Source organism: Protopterus annectens, chromosome 2.part0 (genome assembly GCF_019279795.1).
Source record: "Protopterus annectens isolate FY-2018-M chromosome 2.part0, PAN1.0, whole genome shotgun sequence".
Lineage (NCBI taxonomy): Eukaryota > Metazoa > Chordata > Ceratodontiformes > Protopteridae > Protopterus > Protopterus annectens.
Genome location: NC_056728.1, coordinates 1,878,677,510 through 1,878,705,097, shown reverse-complemented (window position 1 = coordinate 1,878,705,097; position 27,588 = coordinate 1,878,677,510).

Sequence of the window (27,588 nt, the reverse complement as noted above, 5' to 3'; positions counted from 1 at the left end):
GACCCATTATAGAGTACAATGCCCCATTTGGTATGTACCTCACAAGACATCTGCAACAGCTGGAAAGGCTGCAGAAATACCTCACTAAAAGAATCACAGGCCTAAAGCAGATGCCTTATGCTGACCATATAAAAAATTCCAGCTATACTCTGTGGCATATCGTCTACTTAGAGGCAATATCTGCTTAACATACAAGGCCATGTCAAACCCTGAGCTGTTGGACATGCTCAACTTAAAGAAATCCCAATCCCTCATAGCCACATGCTTCAGGGATCTAAACATTGTCATCACAATGAACAAAACATGCTGGACGGATAGGTTCCTGACCTAGAGACTCCCCATACTCTGGAATAGACTGCCCATACAAGTCAAGCAGAGTGCCTCCTTGGCCCTCTTCAAAAGGAACATTGATGATTGGACGGGTGATAGGAAATTCATCCCGGGGATCATGTCAGTCGACCTGCTAGACAGGGTTCCAGGGAAGTAAATATTTTGGGAAGAAATATCTGGAAATTGTTATGGCTAGGCTTGTATAGGCCCTAGGGCCAATAGCCTAGTGCCAACCTATGAACCTATGAACCTCCATCCTGCACATTCCTGTATTGCTACCCCTTTGCTTTTCCCCCTGCTCATGCCCCATTTCATCACTTTCCTGTCTACGAATTTTTAACACCTATAATCTGGTCAAAAAATCAAATGCCACACAACACACATTAAGTACCAGAAAAAACAATGCATCCTTTCACTTTTTGACTTCTATTTTTGTGCAGAGTTTGGCATCTCACACCAATGTTAACTGCTGTTAGCTCACATCAATGCTGCTTAGCCCGGCTATGCTACATCAACATAGAGTAACACATGCTGAATGTACTATAAAGAAAATTATCATTGTAGTGTCACTGTTTTTTTAAAAGTATTACACACACCTGGATTTGAACCCAGGATTATCTGGGCTTAAACAGAAATGTAGCAATGTCTTTGCACCTGTTGATACAGAGTCACTTAAGCAGCAGGGGTGTTTCATAGACTCAATTCTAACTGTCAGAATTTTATCAACGAGGCGCGCATTTGCGCAGAACTTAACTATGAGTAAACAGGGAAGTAATGGAAATGTGAATCTTCCATGCGCAAACACTTTGCCAACCATCATTCAAATCCATTACCCACTGCTATGGTATGCAAAGCCACTATTAGCATGTATTAGTGTTGTTTTATGTCCATTTTCTCTTCATGTCAAGAAATTACATGTGGAAAAATATAACAAACTGAAGCCCTTGTCTAACAATATGTCACATATTTACAAAGCAGCCATGTGTTGCCTACCCCTATGCACTGCAACCCTGGTCTCTCACTATTTGTTCACAAATATATAAACTGCAATACATACATTAATAATAAATGTGTGATATGCAATGCACATCAATCTAGTAACATGCTAAATTAGAACTATCTTCACAAGTGAACATGCTTACGCATCCATCAAATGACCTTGGGAACTATTGACCCATAAGCCAACCAGCCTTATCTGCAAGGCTATGGAAAGAATCATCATGGACCTTATCCACAAGCACATACAGTAGGTGACCTTCAAACTCTTGACCTGAACCACTTTGGTTTTGTCAGGGGTAGACCTTGCTTATTCAACCTAGTGGACTTCTTTGATAATGTCACCAAAGCCCTGGATGAGGGAACAACAGTACATACCACCTATCTTGATTTAGCCACGGCCTTTGACACAATCCCCCATTCAGGTATCATAGAGAAAATCTCCCATCTGGAGATTAACCCATACATTACTAGATGGGTTGCCAACTGGCTCACCAACAGAATGCATGCTGTCAATGTTGGCGACTCCACCTTCAGCAGTACGCCAGTTACCAGTGGAATATCACAAGGATTGTGGTAGGACCTCTAGTATTTGGAGACTATTTCTCTGAAGTCAAGGTGAAAATAGATGGCCTGTGGCTTACCATGTTTGCAGATGACTGTAAACTGGATGCAATCATATAGAGCCCCCAATTATGTAAACATATTACAGAAAGGGTTGACACAGACAAATGACTGATGCCAAACTCATTGCCTAAAACTTAACTAAATAAATGCAACATTGTTCCCTTTGACAAAGTAGCCCCTGGTAGTTATGATATAGATATCACCCCTCTAAGCTCAAACTCAGTAGTGTGAGACTTATGAACACAGTTTGATGACAATCTAAACTTTAATCAATATGTGTTCATAGTGGTAAGAAAAGCATTCTACACTATGCACCTCATACATAAGAGCATCACATCCAAGACCAGGGAGGTTATACCTCTGCTGTATTCTATCCTTATCAGACCAATAATTGATTACAATATTCCCTTCGGTATGTACCTCATCAGGTACACCTGCAGAAAATGGAGAGACCACAGAGGTTTCTGACTAAGAGAATACAGGACCTCCAAAACATGACATATATGGAAAGACTGAAATCCCTGTCACTGAACTTAGTTTCATACAGGCTGCTGAGATGCAAACTGTGCCTGGCCTACAGAACAGTTTTGGGCCCTGTCCTAATTTGAATGCTGGACATCTGCAAATCAAATGAGACAAGAATAACTTGCCCCAGGGATCTCAACCAGACATAAACAGAACATGCTAGAGAGACAGATATATCTCTGAGCAATTGCCACTCCTCTGGAATAGGCTCCCACTCCATGTGAAGCAGATCTCCTCAATGACCCTATCCAAGTGCAAACTTGACAATTGGATGTGTGACCAAAAACTCACCCCAGGGGTGGCAACTATGTCCCTCATGGACAGGAGCAGTTGGCATTGTTCACAAAATGACTCTGCTAACAATGACCATATGACCGTATATCTATGGTCAATTAGTGTACTCAGGTTTTTACACAACTAGGCTTTAAAAGGCTTTAGGGAAAATAGCATAGTAACATCTTATGAAACTTTGCACCCCTCCCAACATCTTCTCTTCAACATACACTGTTGAAGTCATCCACTATCAGTTGTCCTGCAGCCTTATAAAAGTCAGACTTATGCTGTAGTGAGTTCTGTAGTCTGTATGTTTAGGTAGGGTTTTTTCACTCCAGTCAGGTGTGTGTGTGTGTGTGTGTGTGTGTGTGTGTGTGTGTGTGTGTGTGTGTGTGTGTGTGTGTGTGTGTGTGTGTGTGTCTAGCCAGAAGAGCATAAGTGCATATCCTACAGTTTCCACTCCAATCCCATGGGTTGATAGTATTTTGACACTTGAACATGCCTATGCATCCATTTCATGCAGACCTCCTAACATCTCTCCAACATCCACTGCTGATGTCATCAACTATAAGTTGTCCTGCGGTCTTGTAAAAGTCTAAATTGTGCTATGGTGCTTGCATAAAGTACTGAACTTTGTAGTCTGTGTACTTATTTTGGTAGGGTGTTCTGTTCAATTTGCAGTCAACTGTGTGTGTGTGTGTGTGTGTGTGTGTGTGTGTGTGTGTGTGTGTGTGTGTGTGTGTGTCTGTGTGTCTGTGTGTCTGTGTGCATGTGTGCGTGTGTGCGTGTGTGCGTGTGTGTGTGTGTGTGTGTGTGTGTGTGTGTGTGTGTGTCTGACTAGCCAGAAGAGCATAAGTGTGTATCCTACAGTTTCCACTCCAGTCCCATGGATTGACAGTATTTTGACACTTGCACATGTCTATGCATCAATTTCATGCAGGCCTTCCAACATCTTCTCTCCAACATCCACTGCTGATGTCATCCACTATAAGTTGCCCTGAAACCTTGTAAAAGTCAGACTTGTGTCATAGCACTTGTATAAAGTACTGAGTTCTGTAATATGTGTACTTAGATAGGTAGGGGTTCTGTTCACACTGCAGTCAACTGGGAGGGTGCAGTTGCTTGACATTACAGGAGTCTCTAACACCAGCATGTACAACACTGCTATTACCATATTCTCCTCACAGATACTACTGATGTCATCATCTATAAAATGTTGTCTAAGACACTTCAAGTCAGAGTTGAGCTGTGGCACCTACCTTAAATACAGAGATCTGTAGTTTTTGTACTTAGATAGTTAGGGGTTCTGTTCTCACTGCAGTCAGCTGTGTGTGTGTGTGTGTGTGTGTGTGTGTGTGTGTGTGTGTGTGTGTGTGTGTGTATGTGTGTGTGCAGTTGTTTGACATTAGAGAGAGCCTTTTACACCAGCATGTGGGGCACTGCTATTACCATATTGTCCTCACCAGACACTGCTGATGTCATCAGCTATGAAGTGTTGTCTGAGACACTCTAAGTCAGACTTGACCTGTGACACTTGCTTTAAATGCAGAGTTCTGTTGTCCATGTACATAGATAAGTAGGGGTTCTGTTCTTACTGCAGTCAAATGGGTGTGTTTGTGCAGTTGCTTGACATTAAAGAGAACCTTTTACACCACCATGTGAGACACTGCTAGTATACCCCTCTGGTCTACATCTTCTGCATGTGTCTGGTGAGGTACATGCAAAAGGGAACATTATACTCAGTGTTCTGATGAGGTTTGAACACAGTGCTGCTATACATTCCTCAGATATGAATATGATGCCATGACTTATGATATGTAGGACATGGGCTGTCAATACCACTGTGAATACTTGCTGGTCGAAGTTCAGATTGCTGTCTACATGTGTTCCCAGTTCTTGCATCATTGGGTCTCAATATAGTGGGAGTGTTGTCAATGCTGTACTTAGCAGGGAATTCCACTTAAAAGAAGGACAAAATAACAGACACATTTTTGCATTTATTTGTAGACTGTGTGGCTTTCTTACCAAACATATTTCTGTGTTAGCCCCTCCTGTGGTATGTTATCATCATTAGTGAACTGAATGATTGAACCCAATATGCAAGAATCAGCAAACATGGTAAGCCAAAGGCCATGTACTTTATCCTGAACTGTCGAGAAGTAGAGACCAAACAGTAAATGGCCAAGCACAGAGCCCTGAAGTTTGCCAAAGATGACAACTGTACTGGTACAGGTTGATTCACCAACTTTCATAGCATGTGTTCTGTCGGTGAGACAGTTTGGTTACCCATCTAGTGACGCAAAGGTTAATCCCCAGCTGGAAGATTTTTCAATGATATCTGCATGGTGGATTGTGTCCAAACCCCAGGGCAGATCAACATAGACAGTATGTACTGTCTTACCTTCATCTAGGCCTATTACACAGAATCAATGGACTGTGACAACATCACAGATTACCTATAGAGTGATTTAGCAGATACACCTTCTTGACATGGTTGAATACACACTTCAGCACACCATCAATACAGACTGCGTTCCTGTAGAAGGGTGTACATCAATATGCATCCATCTGAGTTGGGGGAGAGAATAGCACCTGATGCATGCATGTATCGACACATCCTGATTCTCCTCACCCAAGAAGTAGATAACATGTCATTATGGATGTTTACTAAATGGACACTAGTAATATACCAGTTGTGTGCAATAGACCTGTGTGAGTTGATAATGCTACATCATGTTTGTTACATCTGTTAGATGTTCTCAAAGAGGTCATTGAGGGTATACATGATGACAGCACTATCATCCTTTTGAACTTGACAAGCTCAAGGCATTTGACACAAATCCGCAGTGAGGTATTCACTAAACATTGTCAGATATGGCCATAAACACCTACATAACCAAGTGAAGAGACCACTCTATCACATACATGGCATATAATTATGTTGAGATGTGTGGAGTGTCCTATATCTCAGGTCCAGTGTCCAAGTCTGTGCATCAAACTGTCTGCTAGACCCTTTCCTGTCTATTACTTAAGTCAGAGATGTCATGGCTTACATAAACATCTTGTGTCCACACAGCTGTTTGAAGGACTACAGATTGTGGGCAATCATTGACTCCAACTGTGAAATTAGTATAATAGAGGCAATATCAACATACACCGAAGATTGCTGCCACAGCTATGACAACACCTGCAATGAAAAAAAAAAGGAAGAGATGTGTTATATCAGGAAAACAACAACCCTAGGATAATGCAGACATCACATCTACAATCAGACCACTAGGTATGTGACCTGTGTCCTGGGGTAGATGGTATATGGAATGTCCCGTAGCATGTTGCCACAGTTCTGACTACTACCTTGTATGTAATACAACTACTGAGTATGTATAGGCTATAATACCTCCATAGTTCACAGCCTTCATCACACCAATAACTTAGCATAATGCACCCTTCTTCATGTACTTCCCTATACATCTTCCAGTGATGTGCACCACCTGTGCCACAGTGACTTGTCACACATCTTATTGGCCATACATAGGCATTCTTTTTGTGGTAGAAACTTTACTGTTCCATGATGCAGAGCAGCCATCAAGTTGTTACAGAAGATACATGTGTGCTACCTGTTCTGATGATGCACACATTACATACCTAGCTGCTTGACAACATTGATGGCATGGTTAACATTCATGACAGTGTGGATTGTGCCATATATATGTATGTGTGGGTCAACATCAGATGATCAAACTTTCAAATGTTTGACTTTCATATGGCCGAGACCACATGATCAAACGTTTAAAAGTTTGAACATCTGATACAAAAAGTAAAACAAAAGAAAAAAAATTATCTGAACATTTTTAGTGCCCTTCTGCACCCCCCACCCCTGCTATTTATATATACCAACTCTGAGATTGCACTACAGTGCCAATATATATATATATATATATATATATATATATATATATATATATATATATATACACATGGCTCTAGGACTGTTGAATGAAAATTCAACAGTCCGAATCCACTATCACCGAACACACTTTAACGAAAGCGCTTTCACCGAAAAAATGCTTTCGTTAAAGTGTGTTAAAAAATTAAATAAACATTACATTTACATTTTTGCAGGGTGGCAACTCCCCCTCACCACCCACAACCCCCCTACTTTTATAATCTCACTCCTAGGTCACACTGCAATGGGGAAAAGAGAATTTTCCCTTATCCCCACTGTAGTGCGATCTCCACAACAGCCATACTTATGCGAAAGTGCTTCTTCGGTGAAAAGCACTTTTGCGTAAGTATGCCCGGCCATTTCACATTCAGTGAAACGGCTGGTCGAGCATTAGTCCTAGACCCATATAGATAAATATATATATATATATATATATATATATATATATATATATATATATATATATACACACACATACACAAACACACCATGCACACCAGTCAACTAGCCTGCATTTCTCAAAACATCACATACAGGTATAGAAGTGTCCTTCCTAACACCTCCAACAGATGTTGCAGTGTCAGGACAGAGTGCATGATTACCGCAAATGTCATAATAGTTTTGCACAACCATCTCTGATCACTCTAAATCACTTATGTTATGTCAGAAACATGGGAATACAGGTGGTATTATTCTGATAATGTCCATGATTGTGTGTGCTTCTTTTACTGTTTTCCATGAGCCTTTATCTGTGTCCCATTTGCTGGAGAATTCTGCTGAGATTGTACTCATATTCAGAAAAATCACTTTGCACAGCTTTAGAATATGGACCCTGCCCCAGTTGGATATAACATCCCTGATAAATGTCATCTGCATTGCTCATGTAAGGATGCTTATCTCACACAGACATCTTCCCCATTGCTATGTCACTTTGTATGACAGTCACACAATACACATTTTCACTGTGCAGTCCGTACTGTACCATTTTGATATGTGATTGATGTTTCTGCAACAACTACCTTCCATCGATATGCCCTCATCTGTTGTACATTAGGTTGTTTCACCTGTCCTTTTCCCTTTGTTCATTCCTACAGTTAATCTGTGTGTCCCTATTTAATACACGCACTTACCCTGAGTGTTTCTTTTATATGGCAGTCCATGTACTCTTACAGATCATTTACACAGCTTTGGTGGAGAATGCCTGGAATGGAATTTCACAATATTATTTACTGTAAACACTATTCTGTATTGTGTTTGGACCATATACATAACTTTTATACCTCTCAACTGTCCAAATGTTCACAGACTGTCCAAATTTTTAGCTTATATCTTTTGATCTGTTCCCTATAAAATTTATGGTTTTCTTCTATATCACTGGAATGATCTCAGGACTGAAGTCACAAAATAATTACATACATTTGTGTTTCAGACTTCAAATCCTGCAATACATGTATCTTAACACAAACCTTGTTATTCTAGCACATTTCTAAGCTTAAAAGAGCAAATATGTAAAATCTATCCATATTTCTGGGTCATTATCTCCCATTATGTTGGGCTTTGTCCAGATTTCTTGCACTAAGAGGTTGAGAGCCATGGTAACAATATGTTAAGCACTGGTCATCATTATGGCATTCTGTACACCCGACTAACCTACTGTGTTCTGATATGAACAAGTTTGCTATCCATGTTGCTTTACATGGTTTCCTGGCTGATAACACTGTTGCCAAACACAAAACAGAGCTTGGTTATGTTTAAACATGGTGTGTGGCATGAATATGTAATTGGTGATGTTGTTCATCCTACATCACCACACATACACGTAAAATCCATGTAGGCTTCGCTTGAAGCATACACTGAGTTTACTGAATCCCAGGGAGTGACTTTATGGCTGGAGTTGAGTTTAATATGGATTTAGCAATAATGTTTGGGTTAGGGTTACATTTAAGTGTAGGTTAAAGTTTAGGTTTAGAACTAAGGTAAGGATTAAATTCAGGGACAGGGAGTCCTGTTTACATATGTGGAGAGTGATGAAGAACTTTATTTTCTAAAACAAATTATTTGAATTAAGGAAAAATGGTTGTATATTTACATTTTACTGCAAAAGTTTATAGTTTTCTTGATTTTTGACTGTATGGAATCAATGTTCCAAAAGACCTGTCACTAGTGTTGTACCCCAGGATCATTTTTCTTTGGCATTTACTTCTTGGAGGTCAAAGCAAATGTTAAAGGTCTATAGCTGACCAAGTTTGTATATGGCTATAAACTTGGCCTTTCACAAACAAATGGCTGGTGTCAAAACCATGGTCTAAATTTAATGCCAATAAATGTACAACAGTATCCTTCAGCAAGAAAGACTACCCCTATAACTACTACGAAAACAACACACCCACGAAAGTCAGATATCTGTGAACATATGTTCACAGTTAATTGTCCTTAAATCATCAAAGATCTATTATTATGTGAGTCCTTTTTCATTGCACAGTTTACATCTAAGGGTATGCCATCCTGGTCCAGGAATGTAATCATTCCACTATATCTGGCTCGCATTAAGCCGATCCTTTAATATAATGCCCCTTTCAGTCTATGCCTGTCCAAACAGCAACACAACTAGAATGACCATAATGCTTTCTCACTAAAAGAAATCAAGGGCATAAATCATAAAAAACTAAGCAGATCATCTCAATGCTTTGTCCATCTTTATGGCATCATACAGGCTACAAAACAGTGGCATCTGCCTTGCTTACAGAGCCTCAGCAGATCCTGTCATGTCAGAGCTATTACACATTCAGAGGTCCAAAGGTAACAACTGCACAATCGAGGGTTTATAATCTCTTTTGCAAAATAAAAAGAGCATGTTAGAGGGATAGATATGTCTGACAGAGAATGCAGCTTTTATGGAGCCGCTTTCCACTTTACACAGAGCAAATTGCTTTTTTAACTCTATTCAAATGAAATTTAGATGCCTTGATAGGGCAATGTAAATTCACCCCATGGCTTAACTCCCATGTCTGTTATAGTAAGGGTCAGCAAGTAATGTCCGAACATGTATCCTTGCTCTGTCCAGTCTTCTCTGAGTCATTCTTACACAAATAAAAGGGCTAAACCTAACATGTGAATGCAACACTAGGCTTATAATGATTGTCACACATCAGTATCATTGTATATTCCTAGGAACATTATGACACTAAGAAATATGTTTGAAGAAATTATATAAGCTAAGACTCAGAAAAATCAATTGCAAGGGTGAATAAGGGAAAATAACACAGCTGAAGTAGTGCAGTGTGACATGGCAGAGATTAACTATGTAGAAGGCGTAACACTGTTCCACAGGGTCTGAAAAAGTAGGAAATTCATGCAATGGCTGGACCAGCATTGCAGTAGGTCAGGTGACCACATGAGTTCAGTTGTTTACAGACAATGCACATTCACCTTTTGGTGACACATCATTTTGAGTACAGATGAGATTCCAGATAAGGCCTACACAGCAAAGTCCTTACTACTTTTATATTATAAGTGGGAAGGAAATAAGTGGATTGGACAACTAAAGGAACATGCAGAATGACAGGGGGAAATGAAAATATAGTGGGAGTGGGAATGCAAGTGTATTTTTGGACAGGTGCTTATTTTATTAAATTTTAAAGAGAAGAAGATGGAGAATGTAGCAAGGTGGAGGTGTGGATAAGAAGGCTATTAGGCTGGCAGTAGGAGAAGACAAACCACCCCAAAAGACAGACATAGACTAAAAGAGAAAACACTGACACACATGGGAAGGAGAACTCAAAGAAGAGAGACAGACACAAGGAGAACAATTTGTGATGAGGATGACTGGACCAAGAGCCAGGGAAGGAAATTAAACAAATTGTAAAGAGAACATCCTGATGGAAGATAGAGTGGGTTGATGGATGAATGCCACTTTGCACAGTGGAGCAGCCATTCACTAATGGCCTGCTGTTTAGGACAGATTGTTATGTATCTCTGCCAGTTGCATGAGGATATGCTCCATACTGCCAATGCAGGTATCCAGATACTGGTTCTCTAAGACTATCACCAGAGTTCCCCCTTCTGTTGGGTGACATATCAGCACACCCTTTTTATGTCCACCAGTGGAGATTCTATACCACCCTGCAAAACACAGACCAGTAGAGGGCACCAGTAGAACTTCAGGGTCTTTCTCAGCAGGAGGGCCCATATCATCCTGCAGTTAGACAGTCCTGGAGACAACTGGGGCTCCAGCAGGTGATGGCAAATCAGGTATATGGAGCAATGACCATTGCCACACCACATCAATTGCTGCAGCTGATGTTACATGAAATATGACATGGGGAGAATAAAACAATAGAGGTCAATTAACAAAAGAAGAAAACAACAATAAGGAGAAAAAGAAAAGCAAAAACACTTTTCAGTAATGTGTGCTTCAGTGAGAGACAGTAAATACCCTGATAAAAGGATGGTAAATATGTAATGGCAAACCATAAATTATACAGAGGACTGACAAAAATGCACTTCAGCAGTATACGCACCACAAGGGGAAATATTAAATATCACATAACCAGTCCCCCATGTGTAGAACACTGGTGCAGCACATGCATTTAAAAGAAACCAGCTGCAAGGAGCAGAGAAGCTGTCCTGAACAATCGTCTGACCATGCATTGCAGATTCTGGAGGAGCTTAGCAGCAGGTGGTAGAAACAGCCTACTATGTTTTGTCTTGGATGTCACAAGAAAGATAACGCCACATGTACACAACCACAAAATTTCAAAATGAATACACATGAGATGGTGAAACCCAGCAGGAATAACATTCTATGACATCTGACAGAAAAAGCAAAGTGTTATCCAACAGCATATAATAATATACCAGGTATAACTGATACTCGGCACTGGAATGGCTAGTATAAGACTAAGGCATGTCAGGCTACCTGGGGCATTGTATATTAATGTCTGGTTGGGTGAACATCCATACTGTACTATGTGATGCCAACTAATCAGCTGTAATGTAGGCAATGCCCAGGATCGTAGTGGCACACCAATCATTTCAGTCTGCATCACCATGACACTGTTGGGAATTCAGTCATTGTATCTGATGAAGTCGAGGGGGATTAGGCATGCTACACACATGGTATCAGACCTATACATTTCTCCTTGGTGTCTATTGTAGTGGCATAGCACTGCTACAGGCCACAATGCAGATGGCAAGAAGCCCCCCAGGCCCATGAAAGTCACAGACCTACCCATATGTGCACACACTGGCAATGCATGTACACAGGCAGGTAGTCATGGGCCTTATTGCACAATATACAGATGGCATGTATTGCATTAATTGCATGCCTCAAACACATTTCCTCTAATTTTCCTCACTAGCATTGCTAGCATGTTATGAGCCCTAAAGCAGTGAAGTATAAACAGTTGTTACCATTGTGATGCCAGTGACACTGTCTGATTTTTATCTGGAATACCAAGTGGATTCAGAAGGAATATTTATATTGGTCTACAAAGTAAAAAAATATTTTACATTTACAAAAATAAAACTGAGAAACTAGAAGAAACAAAACTTACATCTAAGTAAACTTCAAAGGCAAATGAAAAAATAAATGGAGGCCAAACTGATATTTAGCAGTTTCATTCTTTACTGGTCACAAGAACTTCATAAGAATGTAGGTAAAATTAAAATGATGCCATTAAATAGAGAAAATGACAAAGGTAGCAAGAACTGTAACCCAATAAAAAGACAGAGCATTTGAAACACCATGAAAATAGCAATTACTTGTTTTTCATTAACTATATCTGTGACTAAGTGTTAAAATGCAGTAGCCACTAGTTAAACAGGAACACTTAAACCAGGAATGAAAAGCATGGGAGTAGTTAAGGTAACCATCTCAAAGCACGTTGAATGTTAATATTCCCATTTAGACCTGGTGACATTTCTGCAAGAAGAAGCAATTGCCACTTAAGTTCTTTTAACTGTAAAAAAGAGGCACTGTCTCCATAAAAGTCCTCAACCTGTTCCAAGACAAAAAAAAGTGAAACGGGAGAAAAGGTTACATACAATGCTGTGTTTAGCCAATGCATTATTTTCATGTTTTGAATGGATTGCAGTAAGATGCTCTTTAATACGATCAGAAAGTTTTCTTTTAGTTGTCCCCACATAGAAGTTTAAGCATGTGCTGCAAATCGCAGCATAAACTACATTACTGGTATGACAATAAAAATAAGAGGAAAAGACCACTTTGTAGTTGAGATGGTTAAAGACAAAATGATCACCTGGGTGAATGCAATTGCAAACCACACAATTACTGCAGTTGTACATGCCTAGAGTCAAGTCAGAGTTCACATTTTTGTTAATAACAAATCCACAGTCTCTATTTTCAAAAAAAACATCCTGTGGGATTTGGATCTTTTATAAGCAAAAGAAGGCGAGTTACCCAAGGAAGCATTTAAAGCCTGGTTGCTGCATAAAATGTCCCAGTTACTGGTTAGAATCTCCTTAATCAACTGCATGTCTCTACAGATTGACACAGGGAAGCTCAGGGTCCTGTTGCTATCCGACTCAAGTGTAGCTTCTCAGGTCTTGGGTGCAAAACCATTAAGTAAAATGGGTGGGAATTTAGTATATCACACTGTGGAAACCTCAAGTATAATGTTTTCAATAAGATAGTTAGGGTCATTTCTCTGCAGGAACAGTTGCTGTAGGAACAGTGCTTCTTTCTGAAAGCACGCATCACCACTTACCAGCTGTGAAAGTCTTATGAATTGCCCTCTGACATCATTACGCTTCATAAATAGAGGGTGTTGGCTGATGAAGTCAAGAAAGTTATTATGGTAAGTATCTTTTCTACAGATAGTCGAGCTTAATCTGCCTGTGTCTTGGTTCAGGTCGACATTTGCTGGGGTAAAAGTACACAAGCCATTGGCTAGATAATTGCATGATAGTTTTATTGCTGCATTGTGCTCTCCAGCAACTTGTTGACTGTGGGGGGAGGGGCCAAGGAGGGTTGTGCAGTTTGTCTACACTAAGTAAGTGTTTTGACCTGCAAACTATACAAGTGTTGAAGTTCTGCTGTTGTAAGGCTACACAGGCCACTGGCAAGTGTGGAGATGGACTGAATATGTATGATTCTTTTATTGTTTGGGGGGTGGGTGCTCTGCACCAGCTGTCTGCCAGGAAAATGGGAAGCTCAGGAGGGGTCACAGTGAAAATGAGAGAAGAGAAGTCATAGGTGAAGGCAAGAGAAACCTATCAGATGCATGACTGAATGGTTGTGTAAAATATACTATGCCCTCTGGTAGGTGGCTCAGATGGAGAGGGATGTGCTGCAATGCACACATTCTAAATATGTGGATCAGATATTGAGACATACATAATGAGGAAACAGACTATTTACTGATGTAAAGTGTGGGTGAATTAGTGTTGCACATAATGGAAGTGCTTTGTTGGGCACAAGTAAGTTTAGGCCGATGACATGGTGCATGTCACAACATATTGTGATCCTGTCCTGCCCTCCTGGACCAGTACTGGGGATATTCATATGATAATGGAATAGGGTGGTCATGATGCCTTATGATGGCATTTCTGGCACATGAGTGCAGAGACAAATGAATGTGCTACTGCAAGTCCTCCATGAGCTTGCATAGTGGATATTGGAAACAGAAATAACTGACAGGACCTTCCAGTAATGCAGCGTGTGTGTGGCATATACTGGTGGCAGATATTAAAACAGTCAATGGCAGAGGCAAAACAGTACAACAGATTTTTCACAGGGTCATCAATATGACTCTACATCCTTGCATAAAGTCCCACAAAACTGTATGGGAGAGGATGGTCATGGATGGGATTCTTCTGTTGCAGAGAACCTTCCCAGCTAAGAAGGAGTTAATGGTAACCCATTATGGCTAGAGTGAAGGGATTCTGATAGCTGGTAGAAATCAGTATGTGTGAGGTGAACTGGATTCATGACTTCATATCTCAGTTTGGGATACACCACGTTGGTATTTTCTTATGTCACTAACCTGTTTTGTGACACACTGATACCAGGAGTTCAGAGATGCTTAACACTGCCTCATCTTCTCTACAGGCATACATGAGATGCAGGAATGAAGACATACTTCTTAAGGCATGTTAGCTATATGGTATTCAGGCACATGGAATGGTGAAATGCTTATGTGCATAACTGTCATGTGTACTGTTTTTGCTGCACTGGGAAGTTGAATTGCCAGACAACACTATTACACATTCTCTTTTTCTTGCCTATTTCACAGGTTTGAGAGTCATTAGGTCTTCTACTCTGGAATAGGGCATACCTGATGTCAGTACAGCATTAAACACTGATGATGATGGCAGCCTTACTCTAGTACAGAGTGAGTAGACAAAACCACTGTAGGCAACGGTAAATGTGCTTTGCACTATAATACCTACTTTCAGTGATGCAGCTGTGTTGCCTGTGGGGCATAACCATAGATCTCCAAAACTAATAGAAGTCAATACCAGCATCCCTATATAGGGAGCACCATCTTCCCATGCCCATATGCAAGCATCAAATAGAATAGGAATAGTTGTTGGGAGTGGTAGGCTTGTGATCCTTAATGCCATAGCTTCCACTCAGTGTCTGAACTGGATGTTGCAATATAATATGAACAAAGGATATGCTGGACAATCATCCAGGTACATGCAGTTGCTATCATCAACATAGACATGGTGATAGATGACTGGATAATCTGTGTGATAACATAAGTGGGGACTTTACCCAAATGTTTGTCATGCTGGACAGGAATATGGGAAGTTCTACTACCTCCATGGGGTAATTTGCCTCTACAAATAGGGCTCTACCTGTAGCCATTGCTCATCTGCCACCACTATGGACACTGAACAGGACATGAATGTGAGGTTCTCATATTGCTAGCTCCTCTACAGTGCCTACTGGTGGCAAGACTGATGCTGTATGATGTGGCCTAGCACACAGGTATAGCCAATATGGTGTTCAGGTACATGGCATGGTGAAATGCTTATGGCTACACAGTTCTCATTCATCCCTGCCAGCAGGAGTTGCTGCCAGAACAATTTCACAGATGGGTACACCCATGGCTGGAGGCATTAACAGTCTGTGACATTTTTGCCTGGGATTCCCCAACATCTGCCAATGTCACATGCACATAGAGAAACCACATCTGCAACATATGTGTCTTGGGACCCATGCTGAACAAGTATCTATCACAGCTAGACACCTGACCTCCTCTGAAAGCACTACTCTCTTCCTGCACAGTATACAGTATACCCAGTTCTGCAGTCTCCTGGTTGTGTCAAACACTCCCTTGAACATCCCTAAAAAAACCCTATTTGACAATGTACCTGTTGTTGATTCCTGTCCCTGTGCTCCTCCACACCTTTTCTACTGTATTACATGGTTAGGTCATGTTTGATATACAGTACGTCCAGTCTACACACTGCATGGCAAAGCCTAGGTGTCTTTTTGCATGTATCATTTTTAATCTTTGTTGTGTTTATTCTGCCCTATATTCATAGACCAACTGCTTCTTTGACAGTGCCACAGCATATTGCTCCTGTATCTGCCTTACATGCACCGTGTCCACTGCTGGCTCTGGTCTGTTTGGTCTCCCAGTTGTAATCCCCAACTGAAGCTCTCTGTATTCTGCCATGTTGTGCAAAATTGTACAGGAGACAGATATTTTGGTGTTGGTCTTTAAAGCATATTGCAGCATGCCATCAGATGAGGTGAGGCAGCATTCTGAACACATGTTTGGCAATGGTGTGGGACTGTCACAGTACAGTGCTGTATTGCATCTCAACTATGCTCTGTCAGTTGCATATCAGTGTCATGAGCCATAGATGCAAGGCATATCTGGCATCACAAATAAGATGTCTCTGGAGAAGTTACCCTACACAAATCACTGTTATAGGCCTGGCATATACCAACTGTGGAAAATTGTGGACATGCCTGGTTTATGGACAAACACATAGTATATAATAATCTGTATGATGCACACCACCTGGCAGCTGATTTAGTGAACACACTTCCAGATGATGTAGTGGCATGTGTGTGTGTGAAACAGGTAGGGCCTTGATTGTGATGTGGGCGTAATCATTGGTCCCTATAACTTCAAGGAAATGGGCTATTTTGTAGGACATATGTTTAATTTTTTTCCCTCTTCTCAGTGGTCGTTGGAAACAACATAGGCTGCAGGATAGCATCAAGGATTTAATGTAGTATTTGTGAGGTAGATGCCTGTGATACCACCAACAAGTGTCTTAATGGTCTATGACAATCAGTATTCCATGCATTGCACTAGATTCCATGTGAGGATGGCATGTGTTTACAAGCTCTTGCATGGTATCTCTCACCACACAATAATGCTCATCTATGTCCCTTTTATAAAGATGATAGTATGTTAGTTATGGTCAGACCCTTCTACAACATGGAGGGGGATGACATGCACCATCATAGATACTGATTGCAAGATTGGCCTTTAGCAAATAACCTTCAGCTAATACAGTTGCTGCTACTCCTAGCACCTTAATATGGTTCCTGTCTCTGATCACTAAGATGTCACAGATGGTCTTCTGGCCATAGCTAGTTGCACAGTATTCATACATTTCTGAATCACTTCACTAAGTTGTTTATCCTCATTTGCATTCATACTTGAGCTCATTACCATAACACTGCTTATTTGCATATCATAAACAGCGACTAGCATATTATGACAATTGTGCAGTTTTGTAAGATTGTGCAATGGTGCTACGGATGTCTCTGAACTGGATCCACTCTTTCATCACCAGTCAATGCACATTTTTGCATAATACATTGTTCTATGTATTTCTGGATACAGGCCCTATTTTGTTATATCAGAACGTGGCACTACTGAAATAGTTTTATTACTGGGTCAGCAATTAATAACAAAGCAAATTTACTGTCATGACTGTCAAAGTAATGAGAGCAAGATGTGTACGTTCTGTAGCTGTAACTTCTGTTCCACTGTGGCTGCAAACATAAGTAAGGATTCTGGCTGCAAAATGATGAACATGCTTTTACAATGGACATGAAAAATCCCCGGATCTACTGAAAATACTTATCAATGTTAAAAAGCTGTGCAAAAGTTATTGCTAACTGCTGCTTGTGGTATGGACTGATTTTTGACAGATATTTTGCTGAACCATAAGCAAACAAACAGCTTATAAGAGTATCCAAGACACATATTGAAAAATAGAAAATGTCATTTAAACATCCAGAAGCAGAGAGAAATAACATTCAAATTACCATTCAACTGTTAAAATACATTAAAGAAGATGGCTTCTTGCATAGAGGACAATATTAAAATCTTCACACACACACACACACACACACACACACACACACACATATATATATATGGTTCTACCTGACATAGTCGAAACCACACAACACCGACAACCACATCACCGACACCACATATTCGACAGTCCATAAACACGAAACCACACATAACCGACAACGAAATAACCGACGGTACACAAACACGAAACCCCATACACTGCACACACCACAATAACAATTAAAAACAAAACACATCCCCATTCCACAAACCACACACACAACACAAGCACACCAAAATCCTTACAAGCCCACACTAAACCTTACCTAACCCTAAGGTCCGTCACTATCGCACTTACCTACCCGCTCCCTAACCCTAACTCACTTAACCCCCTATCGCTCCCTAACCCTAACTCACTTAACCCACCCCTATCGCCTCCCTAACCCTAACTCACTTAACCCACCCCTATCGCTCCCTAACCCTAACTCACTTAACCCACCCCTATCGCTCCCTAACCCTAACTCACTTAACCCACCCCTATCGCTCCCTAACCCTAACTCACTTAACCCACCCCTATCCCCACAGACCGTCAATCTCCACACTTACCTGCCTCGCACCCTAACGTCCGTCACTACCGCATACTCACACAGCCTTTCCCCATGTCGGCATCCTCGGCGTTGGTGTTGTCATCCGTCGTGTCGGTCTTCTGCATTGTCGATGTTCTGCCACTCGCGATTCGCGTCGGTCTTCTTCGATGTCGATCTTCTGGAGCTCCGGATTCTGTTGTCGGTCTTCTGCGCTGTCGACGAAGTCAGGTAGAACCATATATATATATATATATATATATATATATATATATATATATATGGATATATATATATATAATATATATATATATATAGAGAGAGAGAGAGAGAGAGAAAATCACTCCACTGGTCACCCACAAATGGAATATAAGGTCCGTTTTATTAAGAGCTTTTCGTCTCTCCTTATAGGGAGACTTCTTCAGATAACAGACATTTTCTCACCTGCTCCTATGTTTTCTTAAATGCAGTGCCTCTGGGGTTGTCCACACACCTCCCTTCCACTTCTCTTTATTTGGCTGAAACCATAACTACATAATTTTTCCCCAAATGTTATTCCTAGCAAAGACACATCATTCATTGAGAAATACAATCCCCCATTTTCAGCACATCAGTCAAACTTTTACCTTTATATTTATTCAAGGTCATTCCTGTTTCATTTAAACATCCTTTCTGACAAACCAATGCTTCTCTTATCCATATTTTTTGTACCAACTGCAACTATATCATCTGCATATGTCAAAACTGCTAGTATCACCACCTCCTTTTGTATCACATATCTGGCATACTTTATTAAGGTACTTCACTCAGTATTGCATTAATCACCAAAACATAGCCCACACATGTGACATCCTTGTGTTTTACCACACTTCATGCATATTTCTTTACTTGGTCAACCATTCAGAAATAGTCTCACTCTATTATTCTAATATGCTGATATCCCACAAGGCATCACGTCCTGTTATAGCAAATGCCTTGTTAATATCACCTAATGTTGTTTCACAACGTCCATTTTACTTACAACATCATCCACAATTTCTCTCATAAGAAATACAATTCTTGACCTCCATTACCATTTATATTATCTATACTCTCTTCCATAATATCACATCCTCATAATCTATGTTATTTAGTGTGATGGGTCTCCGGTTTTTATTTCATTCTTCTTATATTTCTTCCATATACATTTGATTATCCTACTACGTGACTCTTCATAAACAAACCCTTCCTTCAAGCTTTCATTTAGTACATAAACAAAACACATTCTTTGCCAGTCCATTCATTTCTTGCACATTCCATACTGTGTACTGTCTGGTTCTGAATCAACATTTATTTTCCTAAGTACTTCATGTAGTTCACTAATAGTAATTTATTTTTGAAAAATTTCCATTTAACTCATTCCCAAAATGTCTATACTTTCCATTATCATTTATTTTCCATCCTTATAGTATTATACTTATTTCCATATGCTGTACTGGATTCACTTGAGAGCATGGGAAGTCCATAACACTGAAATTTGAAACATTGAGACCAAAATCTTGAAAATTCAAAACATTGAATCCCATAACATTGAAAAAACATATGAAACCAACACTTAATATATGCCAGCACAACTACATATAGAACCAAATAAAAATAATCCATATTACACTTCTCCATATATAAGCAGGGGTGGCAAGCACCCCTGCACCCCCATCTGGGGGGGCTGTACCCCCCAGCCCCCCACACCATCAATTCCACCACATAATTTCCGAGATTGCACTACACAGAACAAAATGGCAAACAGACCATTACACATTTCATAACTCCCTGTTTAAATTGTAAAAAAATGTCCTTAACCTTCTCTTAGAAACATTACTTCACTGTTAAAACATTACACATTACCATACATCACTCCGATACTTACTGGGATTTCACAGGTAACCTCAGTCATGTTCCCTTCTTATTTGCTATACTACAACATAACACATCTTAGTGTAGTGTAGTGCAATCTTGGAGTTTATATATTTAAGTAGCAGGTGGTGTGGGATTTGAAGGGGTGCTTGCCCCCCCCCCCCACTTATATTTGGAGAAATGTAATACGGTTTGTGTTTTATTTGTTTCTGTATGCAGTTGTGCTGGAATAGAGTACATGTTGTTTTCATATGTTTCCTATGCCAAATGGTGCATTGTACTCAATTATTAGTCTAATAAGGGCTTAGTACAGTGGGACTATAATTTCCTTGGATCTGGATGCTATACCTTTACTTATAACTTGTGCCATATAGAAGGACTCCCTCACCACTGTGGAAGCATAGTGGTCAAATTTAAGGCTACTATCTATCTGTGTACCTAGGTTTCCCACCTTTGAGTCTACTCTTAGGGATGTTATATTGATGTTGTAATTAACAGGGGTATTTGACTTCCTAAAGGGTATGATAATGCATTTTTGCATTTAGGTTTAGGCCATGGTTCTGGCACCAATTATTTGCCTGATCTAGAAACTCCTAAAGGATATCTACATCACTTGGGTATTCAGTGATTGCACCCAACTTGCAGTTGTTGGCCAACTTTGTCATCCAGAGGCTTTTCATATTAGCCTTGACTTCAGAGAAGTATATTACGAACAGAAGTGGTCCCAGCACTGAGCCCTGTGGCACACCTCCAGTAACTGGCCTTTTGATGGATCTGGATTCACCCACTTTAACCACATCTATCCTGTCCATGAGACAGTTAGCTAGCCATCTGGTGATGTAGGGATTTATGCCTAGTTTTGTGAGTTTATGTATAATACCTGACTGGGGAATTGTGGCAAATGCCTTGGCCAGGTCAAGGTAGGTGATATGGACTGTTTTACCCTCATCCATGGCCTTAGTGACTTTATCAAAGAAATCAACCAGATGCAGTAGGCATGACCTCCCCTTGACAAAACTGAATTGGGTCAGGTTGAGTGTTTGAAGATTTTTTGATGCCATTATTTTTCAGGTCACTTATTATTTTTTCCATGGCCTTACATATAAGACAAGTCAAACTTAAGGGTCTGTAATGTACTGGGTCAGTAGATGGTCCCCCTTTATGCAAAGGGATGACTGTTGCTGTCCTCCACTCTTATCGGGACAAAACCAGTCCAGAGGCTATGGTTAAATAGGGATCCTAATGGACCTGATAAGTACTGATTTAAGCTGTTTGAGAGACAACCTGGTATATTGTCCTGCCCCACTGAAGCCATATTTTAAGCTTTAAAGAGCACAGTGGCAACCTGTTCTTTGGTGATAATTGGTGGTGAAGTGGTGGAGGGTTCTTCTTAGGGGGACAACCATGGGGTGATGGGGAGGTGAAATTTTAACTGAATTTGTTGGTCAGCAGATGAGCTATATCTTCTGGCTGATTATAGGTGATGCCATCTACAACTAATTACACACATTGTTAGGTGTTGTCCTTAAAACTGTGGACATAACTAAATAATGCTTTATGGTTATTCTTATCTTTGGAAGCTATTTTTACCTCAAGGCCTGCTTTCAGAGACTTGCATAGTTCCCTGTCGTGTTCTTTTTACCTTTCCTTTTGCATTTTTTTTTCATTTCTGTCATTATACCAATATCTACCTTTTATATTTTTCCCAAATATGCAGATACCTTATCCCTTCTCCTTCATAAATAACATCTCAGCCTAAACAATAATGTCTTGTTTTTTATATTTCTTTTATATATTTCTTTTTTCATGTTATAGTACTCTGTTGTATTAGTCTTTAATTTTTGTAACACATTTTTATAAATCTGTCCATGCTTTACTTTCTCTTCCTTCTTTCCTTCCTTAAATCTTCCTGCCACTAAAAAAAATATATACTTCTTTTTTAGTTCAATCCACCATTCAGATCAGTTTTCATAGAAACCTTTCTTGGTTAAATGATCATTCCATAGCTGTAATACTTCCCATTCTCCAATTTCAACCTGTAATCTTTCATTTATTCTTTTTTTTCCTTTTTCTGTTTTAATAAACTCCCTTTCTTCCATAACCTCCATCCATATTGCTAAATGGTCTGAAAAGCTCATCACAACTGTATCACTATCTGCTACCCCCAAGCCTTCTTTTAATATAAAATAATTAGTATTGGACCCAGGTGCCCTCTTTGTAAAACTATGTTGTCTTTTGCTCTACACAGCTAATTTACCACATTTTATCACTTCCTATATTTTTTACTTCTTTCTCTTTCCTTTTACATTTTCCTCTTAAGTCACAATTAAAGTACCCTGCAATTATAATTATCATGCTATCCACCACCTAGTCTAATATTTGATGAAAGTGGTCCTCTCTTACTTTGCTAGTTGTATATGCATGTGATGCTATATTTCTATAATTATGTTCTCTCTACCTTACATCCACAGCAGTTAACCTTCTCATTCTTACCAACATTACATCTAGTATTTTCACTGTTTTTTTTACACAACACAGCCACTCCAGTACAACTTTCGTTTCATACATTCCATTTTATATTTTCACTCCACAATTTTTCTGTTTGCAGCCTTTCTTCACTTGTCAGGAATCTTACATCCTCTAACAGAATATCATCCACATCACATTTAGTACCCCATTCCAGTATCTGTACCCTCCTTATTAATAATACTGTTTACATTTACTGAAAGTATGGTACTTACGTATTACCACAACCACATTTCCATGATAAAACCACTTGCTTCCCGATGTAGAAACCTGACCATTAATGTTGTAGAAATTTCAGGAATTGTCTTTTCTTTCACAGTGAAGGTTGTTTTAAGAAGGGTTTGCAAGAACAGTAGAAAAAATGAGTGTTGCTGTGGCTGTATGCACTTTACTACCAGCATGTGTGGAGCTATCACATTTGTGCATTTACAATGCTTACAGCCACAGTGACGCTAACTTTTGCCGTTGTTCTTGATAACCCTTTTTAAAACAACCTTCACTGTGAAAGAAAAATCAATGTAAACATAACTATAGCTGTGCTGCTAATCTCAATCACCCTTCTCTCTCTAACTTTGTTTGCATTTTCTTAATGGCTAATCCATATGCTTACATGCTTTCTTCTGGGAGCTGCAGTAACCAACACAATGACAATACAGTTCTTGGAAAAAAAAATACAGTACTATCACATCATAAATCATCTAACAGCATTCCATTTAATTTGACTGCAAAACTAAGCAGACACAAATTAGGAAAATGAACAGCTTAAGTTACTTCAAACACGGCTAATCCGTACGCTTACATGCTTTCTTCCAGGAGCTGCAATAACCAACACAATGACAATACAGTTCTTGCAAAAAAATATATATATAGTAGTATCACATCATAAATCCTCAGACATCATTTCAATTAATTTGACTGCAAAGCTAAGCAGACACAAATCATGTACAAGAACAGCTTAAGTTACTTCAAACACTCGTTTTCAGGCCATGTGTATTATCGCAACCACGGAAATGTGGTTGTGATAATACGTAAGTACCGAAAGTATTCTAAAACATTTTGCTTTTCTTCTTTTTAAGTTTAGAACAAATATTTTTTTTAATTTTCATTTTTTTATTTTTACTCTTTCCTCTATTTAATATTTTCCTGGGTTTATGTACAAATAATCCTCAGTCCTCAGAATCAGATTTTTCACTGGCTAGAAGTTCAAAAAATATTAGTGTCAATCCCTTCTCTTGTTGTCTTTACTTATGTATGTTTTCTTCCCTTCCCCTTCTTGTTTTTTTTTTTAATTTACTGTTTGCTTTTGACGATGCATCCCAGAGTGTCACTTTTTAAACAACCTGCATTCAGCCAAACACCTTCCTGCCGTATGTTCTTTCTACCCACACCTGTTACATATTTTGTTGTAATCATTAATTAAGTGAGAACAGTTCACATAAAAGAAACATGATTTAGGCTGGTCAGCATACCTTAATGTCCCTCTTTAACCAGTCATAAAAATAACACTTGGCAAGTGTTTCACCAAGCTTTTTTTTTCCACATTTCAAAACAGCTTACAATATCCACCCTCAATTCCATAAATTTCTCTCATCTCTGTTTTGCAATGTTTTTAACAATTTTACACAAATGGTGCATGCATTTTTATCAATCCTTTCTACCAGTTCAGCAGCTCTTTGTTTTTAATACTTTTTAATACTTAAGTTGCTACCAGAAAACAAATAATTGATCCACAGATAAATGTCCTCCTTTGTGTTACACAGTTCCAGAAATGTCTTCATTAGTCCATCAGTTTCACATGTTAAGCAACAGAAAGTTTCTATCTATATGGGTAAAGAATGAATTTCTTGAACTTTGAAACCCACAACAGTTACCAAATTGTCCCACATGAAGTATGTGTCTATTAGTGCCATTTTTTGTTCTTATTATCATAGTTGGTGTTCTCCTTTAAAAACTATAGTTTTACTTACAGTTTATTGGTTGCTGTTCTCATTTATCCTGCTGTCAGTGCTGCACAAAGTACTGCCTTCTCTGCCACAAATCCAGACTACTACTCAGTTTGTGGTGGCTTTCCACTTTTACTTTCTGTCACTGCTGCATATGTTTTAACTACTGCATTCTTTACTTCCACATTGCCTGGTTCCTTTTACAAATTACTATCCTCAGCAATTCCAAACAAGTTATCTCAAACCATAAAACAGCACACTTGTCACCTGGGTTATCCTGCTCAATTATTTTCAACAGAATAACATCTACAAGCCCTCCTGATATTAGTTCTCTTATCTTAACGACTCCAACTGACTCATGTACTTCATTCTCCACTGAGACAGCTGAATGCTCCTCATCTGTATCACCCACCATACAGGAATTTTTATATGCATTATGATACTCCAAATTAAACAAATTTTCCTCCAATTTCTCATTTTCTACCTCCAAACACTCCATAGGTTTTCTTTCTTCTTTCATGTTGCTGCCCTTAGGCAGACTATTATAATCCTCTAGACTATTAATAGTCTTTCAAATTATATAAACGATACATGTGCAGGTAATTAAAAAATGAAGAATATTTAGGTTTCTAAGGCATGGACTAAACATATATATGGTCCAAGAAGTTAAAGTCATGTCAGTGTTCACCCTTTCTATTTCTTTGTAATGCGTGCATATAGGTGACTGTAATGCCAAAGATCCAGATGCCTAACCTATAAATATTTATTTCTCTGACTCCTAAAGTACAGGCCTGCACTACTTTTTTTTTTTGTTTTTAAGATGAAAGGAAATTTGAAAAGTAGTATGAGTCTCCAGAGGCAAAATCACAGGAATGTAACTGGATAATACAGTCTTCCAGGAAAGGAAATATGTTTGTCTTTTTTTATTCACATTTCTCAGCTTTTTCAAGTTACATTAGGAAAAGTACAGAGTTTTTTTTTTTTACTCTCAGATATAATCATTTAATTACTGATCACCATCATCTATATTGTGTAAATTGTCATTGAATAAATGTACATAGATTATTAATTTCTGTAGGATGTGTTTGAAGACACATTCAAAAAAAGCTTACATGGTAGAGCACCATTTTGTATTCGGTAAGCAGCTGTATACTTCGTGTAGAGACACACAAACACTGTAAACATCAAGGCATGCTAATTATAGCATTAACAGTGGAAGTGTATGCTAATCAACCAATCCAAGATGGAGGAGCTATTAAACAAGTTATATAACAATTGTATATACTTAGTGCAGATTTTTACTATGAATTCCCAAAATATTGGAATACAGCCACAGAAACTCAGTCTAAATGGAAAGAATGTTAGGGGCTGCTGTTGCTCTTATTTGTCCCAGTCCCCTTCAGTAACACACTTCACACCAAATGACATTTGATGACCTTTATTAAATTCCATATCATAGCTTTGATCACCAACTTTATTAATTACAACTATTCATGATATGATTGATTCTAAATACAGCATAACATCCTTGTAATGTTAATCAGGGCAGCGTACCTACTCACCCTGCCCCAATAAGCAGTGTCCATACCTCTACTTACTTGCTTTACTTATGAAGCAACATCCCATCTCACTTCATACACCATTTATTGTAATGTTAATCAGGGCAGCATACCTATTCACCCTGACTAACAAGCAGGGTCCATACCTCTGCTCACTTACTTTACTTATGAAGCAGTGTCCCAACTCACTTCATCCACCATCCATTGAATTACCTTCCACCAAATAAGCACCATCCTTACCTCAGCTTGCTTATCTATTCAGCAAGCTTCCTTCAACTACTCATTTCCTTTTCCCAGATCCTTGAAATGAACATCCAGACATCAGAGGGGGAACAGAAAAGGGCCAGCCTATCCCTCTTCTCCGCCAACCAGCCTGACCAGGTTGTTCCCCCTCCCTTCTACCCAGAGTTGTTCAACCCACTTTCCATAATGGGAAGGGTCAAGCCAAACATCATTTGGTGTACCCATCATCTGTAAAGCACCTTAGAATCCTGTCATAAACCCCCTTGATATGCCATCACTGAAACACACCCAATGAAAAATAAAGCAGGATTACCATGGCCCCGTTATAATACTGGGACATCCACACCAAGAGAACACATACCCTTTTAGCCTGCTGCCTTCAAAGCTGAAATAATAGCTCAACCTGAATGTACTGACAGCCTATAACCACAACAAAACCACAAACTATAACCCCTTGAACTCAAGACGGTACCCAGTCAAACTAGTAGCAAGTCTCACTCCCAAGACCCTGTTAACTGTAGCATATCACTTTAGCCCACCCACTACCCAGTTCTATATGTGCAACAACTCCATTACCATAGAGAACAGTCTAACCCCAACTTAAATGTCCTACCTTAACTGGCAGAAAACCAGCACCCCTTGACCTGGTTCCCAAAAACCCGCCTATGCTCATCAACGAAATACTCTACCTACCCAGCCATAAACACCCCCAATTCACTCATTACCAAACCATTCTTAACCCCTGTTTGGCCATGGCCTTTCCCCTGGAGAGCTCTTTCCTTATATTACCTATACCACTAGTAGGTAATTAAGACATGTCCTACTGCAGGCTTATCCTGCAAC